Here is an 18,603-nt window from a genome sequence, read left to right as displayed (position 1 = left end):
GTTTCATCATACAGTTATTTGTTTGGGAGTTTCTGAATAAAAATAAAATTGGAGTGTATAATGTTAAATTTTACTGCTAGTGGGAGAACCAGTTATGCTTTTAGTTAGTAACCATATTAGTAGACTGTGTACTAAAAATGCTACTATGAAGTGATAGTTTTCTTTTGTTTTGGGTGATAAAAGTGCTTATTACATCATAAGGATTTTTATTTTTAGGGTCAAATGAGTTAATTTCACATAAAATGCTTGGAATGTGCTTAGCGCTTATTAAGCATTCAGTAAGTGTGATCTATCACTTTTTAAAACTGTACTCATTGGACAGTCCTTTATGATAATGCAGTAGCAGGTAGGGGGCTAATGAACTGAGAATGCTGCACATCTGCCCTTTCCCCATACTTTGTCTTTTGAAAAATGTATGCATAATACATCTTAAGGAAATTACATTGCAAATATTATATGAAGACAGCCCCAGTACATCATTGTTTGGTAATATACTATGAAATTGCATATCTTATTTTGTAGTATTGCCCAACTTGCAATATGATACACTCTGTGATTTATAGGTTGTATAATCATTTTCCTGAAAGGGGTTTTTTAAAGAAAAAACATACTTTGGGAATTGGTTTATATAGATCTATTATAGTAAGTTTAACTATAAGTAACAGGTACCCAAGAGTGAGTGAACAAGCAGTAAGTCACACAAAAAAAGTCCACTGATGGTTTGGGTTTCATGGAGTTCAGCAATGCCACCAGGTACTTGGACTTTGTCCTTATTTTGACTCCACCATTCTTTGCATGTAGGCTTGTATCCATATGCCTGGCTGCCCAGATGCAAAATGGCTGCTCCACCTCCAGTTTCACGTCAGGCAGGAAGAAGAAACATGGGCAGAAGGCAAGGGGAAAGCAGGAAGGAGTAGTGTCTATGTCAGTAAAGTACATGTTCCCAGAAACCCTTAGCTTCTGTCTCATTGGCCATAACTCATTTGGCATCTCCTAGCTGCAAGAGATTCTGGGGAAGAGTGTTTTAAAAAGCTATTGCTTCTCCAGACAAAAGCAGACTTGTTAATAAAGGGGAGATGGGTGTACACGGCAGTAGCCACCATAGCTTGCATGTGAAAACTTAACAATTCCAGTTTTTTATAACTCTTCTTAGTCTGTTCATGCTGCTATAATGGAGTATCATACACTGAGTGGCTTATAAACAAGCTTATTTCTCACAATTCTGCAGGCTGGAAGTCCAAGATCAAGGTGCCAGAGATTTGGTATCTGGTGAGGTCCCTCTTCCTAATTTACAGCTTTGCTTCTCACTATGTCCTCATGTGGTGGAAGAGGCAAAGGTACTCCTTGGGGTCTCTTACAAGGGCACCCTCATGACCTAATCATCTCCCAAAGCCCCCACCTCTTCATACAGTCATATTGGGGGTTTTCTCAACCTATGAATTTTAGGGGAGACAAAAACATTCAGTGTATGGCATCCCCTTTCACATCTTTGTCTCTGTTGATACTATATAACTCCTTTTTAGAAGAGAGAGGGTCAGAGAGGCTATTTTGCTCAGTAATTACCCAGCTGGAATTTAAGCCTTTCCCATCCTAGCGAGTTAACTTGAAACAACTTTCAGCTCAGTAGGCCTTACTTCAGTTGTAAGGTAGCTGATTTTGTAAAAAAATTTATTTGGCTGTGTCAAGTCTTTGTTGGGTCATGTGGGATCTTTGATTGCAGTGCCCAGTTTCTCTAGTTGTGGCGCATGAGCTCAGTAGTTGTGGCATGAGGGATCTTAGTTCCCCAACCAGGGGTGTCCCCTGCATTGCAAGGCAGATTCTTAATCACTGAACCACTGGAGAAGTCCTTACATACATGCTAAGTTGCTTTAGCTGTGTTCAACTCTTTGTTACCCCATGGACTATAGCCCACGAGGCTCCTCCATCCATGGGATTCTCCATGCAAGAATGCTGGAGTGGGTTATCAGGCCCTCCTCCAGGAGATCAGTCTTCCAGACCCAGGGATCAAACCTGAATCTCATTATGTTTCCTGCATTGGAAGGCTGGTTCTTTATCAATAGCGCCACCGGGAAGCCCCTGGATAGCTGATTTTGAAGGGATGTAATTGTTTACATTGTTGGTGGATTCTTTACCTGTGTGTCATTGCCTACTCTAGGGGATTTTCCCAACCCAGGGATTGAACCAGTGTCTCTTGCATTGGCAGACAAATTCTTGTATCACTGCACCTTCTAAGCCCATTGTTTACATAGCTTATGAAAACTTAAATGCAATTTAAATATAGATGCATTGTTACATATTTAGTTATACATCAGTCAGAAAAGACCACAAGTAGCTGCTATGAATTCTTCATGGAGTGACTGGTTTAGCTTAGCTGAGGCAAGGCAGCCATCCAGAGCAGGAGCAGAAATGCCCCACTTACCCAAAGGTAAATGGCCTTCCATGGTTTTGCCTTACCCTTGAGTTCCCTCTAAAAGGCATTGCTGCCACTGTTGGTCTCAAAGATAGAGGATTCTGAGCATAAAAAACTGATTCTTGCCACTGCCGTGTGATACTCAGGATTTGGAAGGGCTGCTGGAGGAGGAAATGGCAACCCATTCTAGTATCCTTGCCTGGAGAATCCCATAGACAGAAGAGCCTGGTGGGCTATAGTCCACCAAGGGTCAGAAAGAGTCAGACACGATGGAGTGACTGAGCACTCAGGTTTACACTATTCTGTAAGAAGTATATATAACAATCTGACTGTTCAGAAGCAGCTTTCTTGGTTCTTGAGTCAAACTCAGTATCTGCAAAGTCACATTCTCGTGGGAAGAGAATGCCATGGCATCACTTCACATTTTTTAATGTTTTAAGCCAGCTTTTCCACTCTCCTCCTTCACCCTCATCAAGAGGCTCTTAGTTCCTCTTCACTTTCTGCCATTAGAGGTGTCATCAGCATATCTGAAGTTGTTGATATTTCTCCCTGCAATCTTGATTCCAGCTTGTAGCTCATCCAGCCCAGCATTTTGCATGATGTACTCTGCACATAAGTTAAACAAACAGGGTGAGAGATACACAGCCTTGTATTCCTTTCCCAATTTTGAACCATTTGTTCCATGTAAGGTTCTAATTGATGCTTCTTGACACGCATACAGGTTTCTCAGGAGACAGGTAAGATGGTCTGGTATGCCCATTTCTAAGAATTTTCCAGTTTGTTGTGAACCACACAGTTGAAGACTTTTGCATAATCAACGAAACATGTTTTTCTGGAATTCCTTTGCGTTCTCTGTGATCCAATGAATGTTGGCAATTTGATCTCTGGTTCCTCTGTCTTTTTTAAATCCAGCTCATATATCTGGAAATTCTCGATTCAAGTACTGCTGAAGTGTAGCTTGAAGGATTTTGAGCATAACCTTACTAGCATGGGAAGTGAGCACAACTCTGTGGTAGTTTGAACTTCTTTGGCACTGCCCTTCTGTGGAGTTGGGGAGTCCTGTGGCCACTGCTGGGTTTTCCAAATTTGCTGACATAGCTAATGCAGCACTTTAACAAATTCCATCACCTCCACTAGTTTTATTGGTGGTAATGCTTCCTAAGCCACTTGACTTCACACTGCAGGATGTCTGGCTCTAGTGAGTGCCTACACCATCGTGGTTATCTGGGTCATCAGGACTTCATACAATTCTGTGTATTCTTGCCACCTCTCTATGCAGTACATCTAGATACAGTTATGTAGACCATACAGTTATGTAGTTACGTAGTACATCTAGATACAGTTATGTAGCAGTTCTTGAAGGGTGCAAAGAACATTTATTTTTGTTCCTTCTCCTCCAATCCATTTCATGGGACTTTTAGAAGAAAGACTCAGGCAGTTTTACCAGCAAGTTCTTAGAATATTCAAGGAAAAATAATTCCAGTCCTGCACAAACTATTTCAGGATGTAGAAAACACCCCTCAAATTCTGTTTCGAGGATAGCATAAAACGTGATACGAAAACAATATGTGAAAGTTACAAGGCAGTCTCATTCATGAAAAACCAAATCGAGCAATGTATGAAAAAGGGAGTGCGTCCCGATCGAGTTATGTACGGTTAGGTTTATTGCTGCTGCTGCTGCTGCTGCTAAGTCACTTCAGTCGTGTCCAACTCTGTGCGACCCCATAGACGGCAGCCCACCAGACTCTTCCGTCCCTGGGATTCTCCAGGCAAGAACACTGGAGTGGGCTGCCATCTGCTTCTCCGTAAGTTTATTGCACACACTTGCTAAACACCTGTAAGTCAGTCACTGTTTGGTGCTGGTTGGGGCTATAGTGGTGAATAAGCCCAGGCTTTCCCTCCTGGGGGAGTGTTCTCAGCCGAAGAGAGGCAAAGCAGGGATTACAGAGGCCCATAGCGATGCCAAGCCGAAAGATCACCATCGGAAAACCAGGGAAGAAAAACCTAGGCCAGGCTTCAGAGTGCATCCAGAGCAGCAACGTGTCTTTCTCTTCGGGCCAAAGAGAGACTAGTGAAGAGAGAGGTCGTACAGTAGCTGTGGTCTGCCTTAGCCCATTGGAACTTGGTCTGCCAAGCCCTTACAGACTTGAGAGCAGTATGTAAAGAAGCCTCACACCCGGTTTGACGTTCAGATCCCAGTTTCTACAACCCTCACGCGCTAGAAAGGAGGCGCCGGGGCGGGACCAAATGCAGATGTCCCAGGAGGGCGGGGGAGCGTGCGCTGCCGGAAGCGGAGGCAAGCTGGGCCACGCCCCCAGCGCCGAGCCCTCCCTCGCTCCCCCGCCCTCTACACACGGCGCGGGCGGGGCCGAGGCGGAAGAGCACTGAAGGAGGTGACGGTGTAAGTGAGCGCCGGCGTCGCGGCAGCGGATCCAGAGGAAGCTCGGCGGCGGTGGCTGCTGTAAGCAGGCCGGACGCCTGCTGGCTGACGAGGCTTCCTCTAAAGCTGGCGAAGGCGGGGCCGCAGTCCGAGCTGCCGCAGTATCTGGACCCACGACGGGGCAGGTGCCGGCAGCGAGAGACGTAGGTAAGCGGGAACCTGGGTGTCAAATCCGGCGAATGACTGGCGGACGGAGCTGGCTGGCTGGCCATTCTCGCGTCAGTGCGCGCCAGCTCAGCACCCCGGCCTGGAGGCCTGGTGCGCTGCTCTTCCCCTACCACCGAACCATAGGCAGTGGATTTCTCCCCCGCGTTTCTGTGCCTTTCTGGGGGCGGGGAAGGAGCTCGTCCCGAGGGACCAATGTCCTCCTCTCCTTCTCACCAGTTCGAGCTGTACGGGGCAGAAGCGGAGAGGGCTAGCGCCTCCGGCCACTCCTCCTGAAGCCGGGGGAGGCTTTGAGAGGAATTGCTGCTGGTAGAGATCCTCCAGCTCCTGCCGTCTTGGGTTTTGTTCGGACAACTCTGCTTCCGTCATGCCTTTGGTTCCATCCTTCACACTCCTGGGACCCAGTTCTAGTGAACGGGTATGGCACAACTGAGTATTTGGATGGTCGGAAGCCTGTTTTCCCATTCTGTTTATGCTATGTAATATCAACCTCTGTTCCACTGTATAACGACTCTTGGTCATACAAGAGTGACCACTCTTGCGGAGGAGGGATGCAGCGAGGGTGTCAGAGGTATGGGATTTGGACTTGGTGTCAGGAGAACTGAGTTGAAATGCTCGCCTGCCATTTGGTAGTGGCGTCAATCTGGTGTAGACATTTTTAACCCATGTAAAATGGAACTTTCTTTTATTTATATAAGTTTGGAGAATTAAATGAAGAAAGCAGAATGTTAATCATAAAATACTTGGGGAATCAGGTTAAACTTGGCTTAAGAATACCCAGGACACTTAATGGTAGGTTCTTAGTTATGTCTTTAACCCAGAATAACTATGCTTGGTGTAGGGAAGGGTGCCAGAGGAGATACTAGGATCTTGTGTGTTAAAACCTGACTGTAGTCTCTGCTTTGGGTTGGGCAGCATTAGAAAGAAATCAATTTCTCCTTGTCACCCAGACTTCTCATGCTTATTGATTACACATTATTAGTATATGAGGGATGACCTGAATCAGTTTTGCTCCTTTCTCAGTATAGTTAGTGGGTCCTTTCTAGGAAAAAAGCTGGGAAGGGCTTTATTCACACCTTGGCCCACTCTAGAAGGAATTCTTTGCACGTTTCCGAGGACTTCTTCCTCTGCCTCTGAAACATTTCATGTTAATTAAAAATGTTCAGAGAATAAATACAGGAACTTGAATCCTCTGAGTGGCCGGACATTACAGTTCCAAGTTAACATGAGGAGAGACCTTTCTCTATATTGGTGAGAGAAGTTTCCCCGCTCTGAAGTTTAGTAGTGCCTATGTTAGAGAAGTGTTTGGGGTGGAGAGAAGGGAGATGCAGTTACTGACTTGAATGAGTAGCACCTGTTCTTACAATTGCTTGGTCTCACAAGTTATGTATACTTGCCTTTCCTCATTGGAGCACGATACTCAGTGGAGCATGATGAAGTGTAGTCTTCCCTTCCTTTGAACACAGGATTGTCAGTTTGGGACTTTTAAGTCATGGATACAGAAGGAACCTTGAGGGTCATCAAATCCAGTGGTCCAAAATCTGCAGGACATCAGAATCAGTTGGGGAATTAAAACCCCTGATGCTCAGTCACTACCTTAATAGATCTGAAATGGGACCCCGGTATTTGTGATTTTTCAAAAGCCTTTCAGGTGATATTCATAGTTTGAAAATACAGATGTAGATCGTATTTTAGTTTATAAACAGGCTCAGAGAGGTGAAGTGCCATGCTCAATTAGTTTGTTGCCTATGCCTCTTTAATTTTTTTATGTTTCTCTTCCATTCTTTAACAGGTAACCTTACTTGAATCAATAGTACTGTTTCAGGTTTTCTAGTGCTGAGAGCATAGAAGTGGAAAAAAATGTCATTTGTCAGTAGTTCTGTGTAGTCCTGTTTTCATAGTTCCCTGTGCAGTTAGACTCCTTAATGCTCTTTAATGAAAATAATAGATTTTACACTAAAATTTTTTTACTAAGTATTGCTTAGGGTTTTTGTTGTTGGTAGAATTATATAAAGGTCATGTCACTTTATAAATCAGTTTTTTAGACTTTTATGCCAGGCCTTCATAAACTGCGGGAAAATTCCAATTTAGAAAAATTTTGCTTTTGTTCTGGCTTGTCATGAACCATCCACAGGTGTCTTCCCACCCTCTCCTTCATCCTGGTATGCATGACCTCTTTGTATCACTAGCCAACTTCCTATGGAATTCAATTTGAGAACTGTTAGAGAAGCCCTATAATGTCTCTAATTGCCTTATAAGCACCTGATTTAACTAGAGGTTTTCAGGATTGCCTTAAGCTGGTCCTTGAATTTTAGTTCCTTTTTCTTTTTTGATTAATTGTACTGTACCACTGATTCAAAGAATTTGATAAATGTCTAGAAAGGATCAACTGATGGGGAAGTAACAGTGTCTTATATGTATTTTTCTTACTCATTATAGTGAAAATGTGACTTTTGCTGGCGGAGGGGGAGTGATATTTTCAGGATTCTTAAGATAATAGATTATTAGGCATAATTATTATTATTAGATTTGAACATTCTATTTTGGGGAGATATATTCATTATCAAATTATTCTTTGATAAAATAAGAATCACTGAAGCAATGAAAAGGCTATGTTAATAGTAGATTCAGAAATGGATTTTATGTCACAAATATAAAGGAAGATGCCGAATTATTTTCTTTCTAAAAATGACCCTATTTATAGCATGTTAACTTCCTACAACCAGATGACACAGGGCATTCTGAATTCACTGATTTAAAAAGTCATGTTAACAGATAATTTATACATTCAGAATTTAGAGAGACGTATGGTATGTGTCTAAGATGAAAAACTGAGTCGGTAAGTCTTTAAATTTTAAAATTTTGTGTCTGAAATTCCTTAATTCTGAAGCCTAAAAATTGTTGAATTTCAGACTCTGATGGAGTACACTTTACAAGTAGAGGTATTTAGAAAGGATAAATGTGAACCCAGGGTTCACAGTTTTAATATAAACTGGTGTTACAGATTTAACATAGAAGCAAAGGCAGGGATGGGATAGTGACAACTTGAAGACCCTCTGAGAAGTGGAGTTTGGAAGTCATTTGTTGGTCCTTGAGGCAGTCTTCTCTGTCTGTAAGGACCTGAGACCAAAATTGGATATTTGACTTAATCCACTTTATACCTGGTGGCTGAATTGCCTATCACCAGGAGATGCCATAAATGTATAATTTTCAGTCTTGATGTTTTTATGATTCATTTATGTCCTATGATGCCAGTGGGCAGTATTTTTTATTTTTGTTTTGTTTTTAATCTTATTTCCTACTATAAGCCGTTCATTCTGGGACTTCCCTGGCAGTCCAGTGGATAATACTCCACCTTTCAATACAGGGAACACGATCCCCGGTTGAGGAGCTAAGATCCCACCTGTCTCTTGGCCAAAAAACCAAAGCATAATACAGAAGCAATATTGTAACAAATTCAAGAAACACTTTTAAAAAAAGTGGTCCACGTTAAAAAATCTTAAGAAAAAAAAAACAAAACCACAACACCATTCATTCTCATTTTTGAAGAGTAGGTAACCTCCCCCCTGTTCATTTACTACACAACTATTCTCATTACTGTCTTGTTGTTTAGTTGCTCAGTCATGTCCAACTCTTTGTGACCCCGTGGACTGTGGCCAGGAGCCAGCCACCAGGCTTCTCTGTCCATGGGATTTCCCAGGCAAGAATGCTGGAGTGGGTTGCCATTTCCTTCTCCAGGACATCTTCCCAATCCAGGGATCAAACCCATGCCTCCTGCATTGGCAGGTGGACTCTTTACCGCTGAGCCACTTGGAAAGCACCTAACTACAGGAGAAAGAACTTTTTCATAGTGATGGTTGAGTTAACCTATACAGTGGTTCCACTGCAAACAGAAATATATATTGGGCCTCTTAAGGATTGTTCAGAGTTTAGACTGTCCTAGGGTCAGTGAGTATCTAATAAGAGTTAAAAGCTCACTTCTGTTTCCCTTGTGTGTTTGTGTTTTATCTCTTTTTAATATATACTATCCATATTTGCTGTGCTGTTTATTATTTTTTTGGCCTTGCCTTATGGCTTGTAGGATCTTAGTTCCCCTGACCAGGGATTAAACCCTAGCCATCACCAATGAAAACTCAGAGTACTAACTACTTGATCATCAGGGAATTCTCCTAGTTTTTCTTAGAAGGAATGTTGGTATTTGGTGAACACATAATAGCATGGCCGATAATATAGGAGCAAAAATGTTAAGGGACCCTATGTGGAGGTTGCTTTTAATTTTAATTACATGTACTCTGAGTTCATGCTTGGGATTTATTGATTTTAGGGTACACTGGTTGGACTCTTACTGGATCGCCTTCAACAGTGTTATCCTTGTCTTTTTTCCCGTAGGCTCCTTAGATTTCCCAAAGAAGAATCTTCAAATCTCTGGCTTGGAGATTATAAACTGGGCTGTCAGCAGTCTTGTAGCTAACCTGGGGAAAATCATAGAGGTTTTAGCATTCAGTGTGTAAACATTCACTTATGCTCATTGAACTCAACTATTTTCAGTATGATACCCTCATTCTCAACTGGACCAGATGCTGTCCAATCCAGGAATCCTTTGTTTTCCCTTCAGAGCTGCCTTATCCAGTGTGGTAGCCGCTAGCCACATGTAGCAACTAAAATTTAAATAATGAAAATTAAGTAACATTAAATATTTAGTTCCTCAGTTACAGTAGACACGTTTCAGGTGGTAAATAACCACATGTTTCCAGAGACTTCCATATGGGACAGGGCCAATGTAGCACATTTCTGTCATTGCAGAACTTCTGTTGGTCAGCGCTGTTATAGTCTAGAAGGCAAGGTTGCGGGGAGGGGCAGTTGGCTGGTTTTTGTGGAGGGTAGAAGGGTATCTAAACAATTGATCCATTCCCTTGTTTTTAGCATGGTGTTCACAGCCTTTTTTTTTTTATAGAACCTGCTGCTGCTGATTCCTGACCTGTTTTGAGGCACTCTTATGTAAATTGAACTGCTTTTTTCATTGTAAGCTTGACATTTAACTTTCTTAGGTCTTTAAGTCAATCTGCATTCCAACTTCCTCTCTAGTCTGCCATCTGTATCCGTAAGTAAAGTACTCCATCATTATTTAAACACATACAGCTGTCTCCATTTTTTAAAAATCTGCCCTCATATTTACTCATGATTCTTGAGTAGTTTTATGTATTGTTTTCTTTACTCCATCTTGACTTTTGTCCTCGCCTTTCTACTAAAATTCCTCTTGTGAAAGTCTTGAGAATCAGGTGGACACTTCTTAATCCTTATCTTGCTTGACCTCTCAATAGCCTTTGACTGACCATTTCCCTCTTTCTAGAAACTTTCCTTAGCTTTCTGGGCACCATCCTTACCTGATTTTCCACTTTATTTCCCTAATCATTCCTTCTTACTTTCCTTTGCAAAGCAGTCTTCTTCCTTTTCCTCAACTCTTACATCCTACAGTTCCTGAGGACACTACCCTACTGTGCATTCTCTTCTGTGTTTTACAAATTTTCCTGGGTGAGTTTAGCATTTTCTGTAGCTTTGGTTACTATCAGTTGATGACTTAAAGTGGAATTTCTGTGTTGTTCTCTTTTTAGAGTTCCTGACTTGTGTATCCACCATTATGCGTCCAGTTAGATTTCTTACATTCACCTCAGATCTAACATGTCTAAAACTGAAGAGATGGCCAGTATAATCTTCCTCCAGTCTTTATTTGTTCCATATAAATTATACCACAATCTCCCCAGTAACTCATACCGAAGTTCTTACCCCTGCATACTGGCTTTCCCACAGTCTTGATATTTCTGACCTAAAAAATTTCAAGATCAATTCACTTTGCTACTTCTCCCAGTTTTCCTTTCATCCATTCACCGTGCCTACATTTACCTATAACAGGCTCCTAACAGGTTTCCTTTCCTGTGGTCTTCTCCCAGGCATTCTGCACACTGCAGATAGAATGATCTTTTTAAGCATATAAATTGGGTCTTAGGCCTGTCTTTGTCTTTCAGTGGCTTCACACTACCTTTATGTTAAATAGCAGCATCATTAATTTAGTTTTTCTATTTCTTGCCTACCTCTCCAGCCCCTTTGAAGTGCTACATGCCCTCTCCTGGACTTCTTTTTATCTGTTCACTTTAACTAGTAACTCTTTATCATCCTTTGAGCTTAAAAATAATTCTTTCAGAGTGGTCTTCCTTGACCCTCTTGCCAGATATTCCCATGGCTCTGAATTTTACCTTTCTTATATGCATCACATTTGTTTATACTTGTTCAGATGACTCTCCCACTAGACTCTATATTTTTTGAAAGCACAGTGCTGTTCTATTTGCAGAATCTCAAATATTTATTGAATTGAAATTTAATAGTTGTATATTTTTATAATTTCAGCCATTATAATCAGCCATTATGATGGTGATTGTTAAAATCACCATCAGAAGTGTTAGATTAATTTACCTTTTTTTCTTTTCTTTTTGGCCACACTGCGTGGCTTGTGGGATTTTAGTTCCCCAACCAGGGCATGAACCCAGGCCCTCAGCAGTGAGAGAATGGAGTCCTAACCACTGGACCGCCCAGGAATTGTTTAGTTTAAAGGCACAGTCCAGGTAGCTTTCTCTAATTGAGGGAAGATTTTTTAAGAACTTAATTATATGCTTTTTCCCACTTCAATTGAAATTTCTTATGGACTTAGGGAGCTTTGTGTGTACTCTTATGTGATGTTCTTAATAGAATAAATATCGGGCTTTCCTGGTGGCTTGTGGTAAAGAATTTGCCTGCCATTGCAGGAGACACAGGTTTGATCCCTGATTCAGGAAGATCCCACGTGCCCCGGAGCAGCTAAGCCCTTGGGACACAACTGTTGAACCTGTGAACTAGAGCCCGGGAGCCACAATACTGAAGCCCATGAGCTAGTGCTCTGCAACAAGAGAAGCCACTTCAATGAGAAGCTCTCGTAGCACAGCCAAAATAGATAGATAAAATTCAAAAAAAATTTTTTTTTAATATCTTATTGATGACTACTCAACAAGTATATTACTTTTAAGTATTATGAAGAATAAATCCCAAATCTCCTTTTATATTGGCAGTACACAGTGAAAGCATATTTGAATTTCATATTAAGAAGCTTATTTAAAAGTGATTTTTACATTGGTAAGAAATAAAGTAAAATACAGTACTCTAAAACAGAGGTTCCCAAATTTTCTCTGTTCATACCCCCTTAATGTCTTTTTCATAATGCCTTTAGGTCTAGTAGTTTAATTTATTAAGTGATTAAGTCTAAATAGCTTATTAAAGTGTTTATTTTCTAGCAAGCTAATAATAGAAAGACAAAATAGTATTTTTATTTCATTCTTAAATATCCACAGTTACTTACTGGGCACTATGAACTTCTCAAATCTTGAAGTCATTAGATATTGCCACCCATATTTCCTGTTCTAAATTGATTTTTGAAAGATCAATTAGAAAGATCAGTGTTTACCTAACTACAGTTATGTAAGTGGCAGTCACAACTAAAAGCATGTGGTGTGCTATGATTTGCAGCACTATGCTATGATTTCTTGTACAAGAAAGGAAAGACTCTTCCTTTTGTTTGTCTCTGAAATTAATAGTCTCTTCTGTTTAGTGTTCTGTGTGAAAGTAAAAGTGTTAGTCGCTCAGTTGTGTCCAGCTCATTGTGAGACCCCATAGACTGTAGCCGGCCAGGAAGAATTCCTCTGTCCATGGAATTCTCCAGGTAAGAATACTGGAGTGGGTAGCCATCTGTGTAATTATTAGTAATTTATCTTCAGACTCTTTTCCAATTGTCTATATCTCCTGTCTTTGCATTCAGATAGTTTAGAAATTCTGTCAGTTTCACATTCTGTCAGTTTCAGGAGATATGCTTCCTGCTATCCTCAATTTTGATTGATAATTTGGCTGGTGAAATTCTACTTTGAAAATAATTTTCCTTTGGACTTTGAAAGCATTAGTATATTTTCTTCTAGTTCTCAGTCTTACTGTTAAAGAAATCCATTGCCATTCTTATTTCTGATTTTACTTGTGTATATGTATATAATGTAAATATTATATATTAATCATATAAATATATTTCTGTAATCTATATATTTTACATTTAATGTTTTATATATTTTCTGTATGGATCCTTTTTTGTCATTACCGACTCACCAAAGCTCGTAGAAGGTTATTTTGTCTCCAGTATTCCGAAATTTGATAATTGATACGTCTTGTTGATTGTCAGATTGATGAACCTGTTTTCATTCATTAATATGTTCTTTCCATGTACAAAATCATGTTCTTTAATTCTGAGAATTTTTTGAATCATGTATTTGACATATTTGAATATTTGATCTCCTGGCTTGATCGTTTCATTTTTTTTATCTTCATGATTTTCAGCCTCTCTCATCTTGTGCTACTTTCTGGGTACTGCTGCTGCTGTGCTGAGCTTAGTCATGTCCGACTCTTTGCTACCCCCATGGACTGTAGCCCGCCAGGCTTCTCTGTCCATGGGATTTCCCAGGCAAGAATACTAGAGTGGGTTGCCATTTCCTCCTCCTGGGGATCTTCCCCACCAGGGATTGAACGTCTCCTGCATTGGCAAGCGGGTTTTTTTTACCACTGAGCCACCTAGGAATGTCCTCAAATTTTTAAATGTTTAAGAAAAATTTAAACTTTTCACACTTTTAAGTAACTTCAGATTTCCAAAAATATTTACACTCCACCCAGCTTTCCCTCAGTTTATATTATGTTGTCAAAACCAGGAATTAACTGACCTATATATCTTATTTTGGTTTTCCCACCAATTCCCTTTTTCTAGACTAGGACCCAATCTAGGATTACACATTACATTAGTTGTTTTGTCTCCTTAGTCTTAGCTTTTTAATCTGGGACAGTTGCTCACTCCGTTTTTTTCTTTCTTGATGGATACTTTTGAAGAATATTGGCCAGTTTTTTGTTTGTTTGTTTGTTTGTTTACTTTTTGGCTGCATCACAGGACATGTGGGATCTTAGTTTCCTGACCAGGGGTAGAACCCACACCCCATACAGTGGAAGCAGTCTTAACTGTTAGACTGCCGAGGAAGTCCATGGCCAGTTTTCTTATAGAGTGTTCCTCAATGTATATTTGTCTGTTATTTCCTTATGATTAAATTCAGGTGGTTTTTTTGACAAGAATACCACACATATGATCTTGTGCCACATCAGGAGGCGTATGCTGTCCATATGTCTCTTTACTGGGGATTAAGGAGATGTTTGCTGAATTTTTCTATTGAAAAGCACAATTTTACCTTTTGTAATTTGAAGTATCTTGTAGAAGCTACTTTGAGATTATTAAATAGCTTATATCTCATTGTATTTTCACCCTCTAGCTTTATATTCTTGCCTGAGTCAGTTATTTCTGAAAGGAGTTGCAAATTGTAACTTTTCTGTTCCGTTATTTCTTCTATATTTATTAATTTGAAAAATCTCTGTAAGGATTGTCTCTTATCCTTGTTTATAGACTCAGGATATTTGTTTATTCTTGAGTTATCAGCCATTACTATTATTACATACACAGTTGCTCAGGTGTTTTGGCCTTTATGGGTTCCTTCAAATTGACTCCTGTGTTCTTTTGACATGTCATTATTTTTTTGAGCACTTGTTTACTTTCTGGCACTACAGTGATATTCCAGGTTCATCTTTTACTTCTGCCCGAGCTCTGGAATCAACCATTTCTTTTGTTACTAGGATATAATTGCTTCTAGTCTCTTTAAGCAGATACAGCTAGGAAATAAATAGGAGTATGTGCATCTCTTCACTTTTTTCATGTGTATCTCTAGATCTGTACCTGTGTGTAAGTGTGTATAAAACACCATGAGTTCATGTGGATACCACAAAATGTAGCTTCTTTCACCAACATTCTGAAACCTAGCTCTGATTATCTACAACATATTTACTTATTTGCTCAATTTTTGAATACTGAGAATGTAAGTTAAGAATTATCTCATTCCTCTGTGAAAAGCAAATTTGTTAATTAAAGAACAGTATTTGTATACAATCCTTTTGTTTCTGGGGTGTGAAAGTGAAAAAGTGAAAGTCACTCAGTCGTGTCCGACTCTCTGTGGCCCCATGGACTGTAGAATCCATGGAATTCTCCAGGCCAGAATACTGGAGTGGGTAGCCTTTCCCTTCTCCAGGTTATCTTCCCAACCCAGGGATCAAACCCAGGTCTCCCACATTGCAGGGAGAGTCTTTACCAGCCACAAGGGAAGCCCAAGAATACTGGAGTGGGTAGCCTATCCCTTCTCCAGGTTATCTTCCCAACCCAGGGATCAAACCCAGGTCTCCCACATTGCAGGGAGAGTCTTTACCAGCCACAAGGGAAGCCCAAGAATACTGGAGTGGGTAGCCTATCCCTTCTCCAGCGGATCTTCCCGACCCAGGAATTGAGCTGGGGTCTCCTGCATTGCAGGCAGATTCTTTACCAACTGAGCTATCTGGATGTATACAGTCAGACTAATGTTTTCCTAAGTTACTTTGGCTAATTCTTTTCTGCTATATTCTTTCAGTGTGGTTATTTATTTGCGATACAGTTAGGCTCATTTGTTGTTATTTCTGTTTCATTTTAATTATATGTATATTTTTAAATTACATGAAACATTAGCATAGTCCTGAAAGTCAGAACTTTACAAAAAAGGTGAATCTGAGAAGCACCACTCCCTTCTCATTCCTTCTACATTTTCCTGTTCCTCATTCTTTTCACCCTGTTCCCATCTACCATGCCCTGTAGGTAACTATTCTCATTAGTTTTTGGTTTGTCTTCCTGTTAATTGATTTGGGGGCACAAAAGGGCAGATACATGTATACTATTTTCTCTTTTATGAAAGGTGGCTGTATATAGTATAGTAAAGAATTTAAGCTTGTGCAGGATGAAAGCCTTTATCCTTGGCTTTTAAGAAGTAATCTCTAAATCCTCAGAATGCAATGTCTGATTCGCCTGGGGGCTTGTGTCACTGGTAGTCTAACAATATGATTTAGAATGGGATTGGCCCCACCAGAAAAAGCCAGCAGTGTGATTTAGTGTAATGACTTTGACATCAGTGGATCTCCGGGGGAGTTAAAGATTGAGCTCTGTCATGTGAGCAGTCGGTTATGCCTGTGAACCCCAATAAAAATTCTGGACGTCCAGACTTCGATGAGCCTCACTGGATTGCAGTTCTTGTCACACTTAGTCATACACTGATGCTGGGAGAGTAATGCTGTCTCTACTCCATGGGGAGAGGACAACTGGAAGCTACGCATTTGTTACTTCTGGACTCTTCAGTATGTACTTCTTCACTTGGGTGATTTTAATCCACATTCTTCAACTGTAATAAGCCATAGCTATTAATTTAACAGTTTTCAGTGAGTTCTGTGAGTCCTTTTGATAAATTATCAAATCTGGGGGTGGTTTTGGGAACTCCCCGAACTTTCAGCTGTTGTCAGAAGTGGAAGTGATCTTGGGTGGACTGTTTTCTCTAACTGCACTCTTGGCTAAACTATTGCAGTGGCATATCACTGACACTCATTTGAACTTTGCTTTTATCATTTAGCCTGGAGAGTACTCCGTGTTCGTAGACCTTATCCTTATCCTGTTACAGCTTCATCCATTGTGTGGATGAACCATGGTCTGTGCTCCCACTGTCCTATTCATGGGCACTGATGTTTCCAGTATTTTGCAACTACAAACATTGCGGTGAATAACCTTGTCCTGTGGGTTTTCATTATTATCTTCAAGGTAAATTCCTAAAAACAGAGTTGTTGGATTAAAAGGTAAGTATTTGTATGGTTTTGTTAGATATTACCAAGTTCCTCTCCAAAATGACTTTATCAATTTGTATTCCCACAAGGAAAGTAAAAAAAAAAAATATTTTTTCTCCCACCAATAGTATATGTTGTAATAACTTTTGCCAAAATTTTTGAAGTATGATTGACATACTAGTGTCAGATGTACAACATAATGATTTAATATTTGTATGCTTTGCAAAATGAATACAATAAATCTAGCTAAATCCATTACCATACATGGCTCCCCACCTCCCCAATTCTTTTCTTGTGATGAAGGTTAGATTTACTCTCAGCAACTTTCAAATATGCAGTACAGTATTACTAACTGTAGTCACCATGCTGTACATTACATCATCATGAATGACTTGTTTATATATTTATTTATGGAAGTTCGTACATTTAACTCCCTTTACCCATTTTGCCTATCTCCCAAGCCCCCTTGACAGTTTTTTAATGCGTGAAGTTGAACATGCTATGTTCAAAGGACATTTAAAAATCCTTATTTTTGAATTGTTTCCTTCTGTCTTTTTTCCATTTTTTCATCAGCCTTTATTGTTCAATTTTAAATATTAGTAATATTTATAATATAGGTAATATAACTTATATAAATAATGTAAGTAATATTAGCCCCATTTTAAGCTAAGCCTAAGCCTTTTGTTGTTTTTCATCCTTCCTTTTAAAAATGTAACATATTCTTTTTTCCCCAGTGGCTACAATATTTTCTTCCTTGAGGGTAGTACTGGGTTTTTTTTTTTTTTCCTTTTTTTTTTAAAAAATAATGTGGTAAAGTATACATAGCATAAAATTTACCATTTAAATCATTTTTAGATATATGGTTCAGTGACATTAAATATGCTCACATTGTTGTGCAACCATCACTGCCATCCATCCTCAGACCCATCTTCATTTTCCTAAACTGAAATTCTTTTCATTAAACAATAACTTCCCTTCTCTCCCCTCCTCATTTTTAAAAAAATAATATTTATTTACTTGGTTGCACTGGTTCTTCATTGCTGCGAGTGGGCTTTCTCTAGTTGTGGTAAGCAGGAGCTACTCTTCGTTATGGTGTGCTGGCTTCTCATTATATGGCTTCTTTTGTTGGGGAGAATGGGCTCTAGGCCCTTGGGCCTCAGTAGTTATGGCTCGTGGGCTCTAGGGCGCGGACTCAGCTGTTGTGGCACAGCTGCTTGGTTGGTCCAGGGCATAAGGAATCTTTCCGGACCAGGGATTGAACCCCTATCCGCTGCATTGGCAGGCAGATTCCTATCCACTGTACCACCAGGGAAGTAAGTCCTCCTTGGTTTTTTTAAGTTAGCTTTTCTAAATATGCTTTCAGTTTTATCTGTTTGTTTTGGTCTACTTTTTATCCCTAGAAGTCTGGTGATTCTTAGTTATGCTGTCATTGAACCACTAAGAAGTTACTTGGAAATTCTGAGCTTGTGGTGGGACTTGTCAGCAATAGGGTACACTGTGAGCCATGCTGGGCCATTTTGTGGGGGGATATTTGTATTTATGTATTCTCTTGTGTATTAATCAAATTCTCCAAAGAATAATCTTCCAATCTCTTGCTTGGATGGATAAGATAGCATGTTAGGGTTTGGGGAGATGAGTGGGAAAGTGTTGAGGGGCTTAGGATCAATATATAATTCCTATAATTCCATTTTCCTGCTGTTCCTGGGATCCCCTTGTCTGCACAACTTTCTTTCTGAAGGAGAAACTTCCAGTCTTGGGTAGGGGAAGGATTTAGGGTCTCACTGTTTCTTAAACTTGGAGGTTA

General features: G+C 40.1%; 1 protein-coding gene across 5 annotated transcripts in view; it reads left to right on the top strand.

Moving 5' to 3' along the window:
* The first annotated feature begins 4,810 nt into the window (after positions 1–4,810).
* The window catches only part of SENP5 (SUMO specific peptidase 5), a 53,127-nt gene continuing 39,334 nt past the window's right edge, over positions 4,811–18,603 (top strand). For all 5 annotated transcript variants that reach the window (XM_061166891.1, XM_061166889.1, XM_061166894.1 and 2 more), the window contains exon 1: positions 4,811–4,997. The gene's annotated coding sequence lies outside the window, so the exon portion shown is untranslated. The remainder of the gene's footprint in view (positions 4,998–18,603) is intronic.

Source organism: Dama dama, chromosome 19 (assembly GCF_033118175.1).
Source record: "Dama dama isolate Ldn47 chromosome 19, ASM3311817v1, whole genome shotgun sequence".
NCBI classification, from domain to species: Eukaryota; Metazoa; Chordata; class Mammalia; order Artiodactyla; family Cervidae; genus Dama; species Dama dama.
The sequence above is the reverse complement of the archived record's forward strand: the minus strand, read 5'-3'. Positions and strand labels throughout refer to the sequence as shown.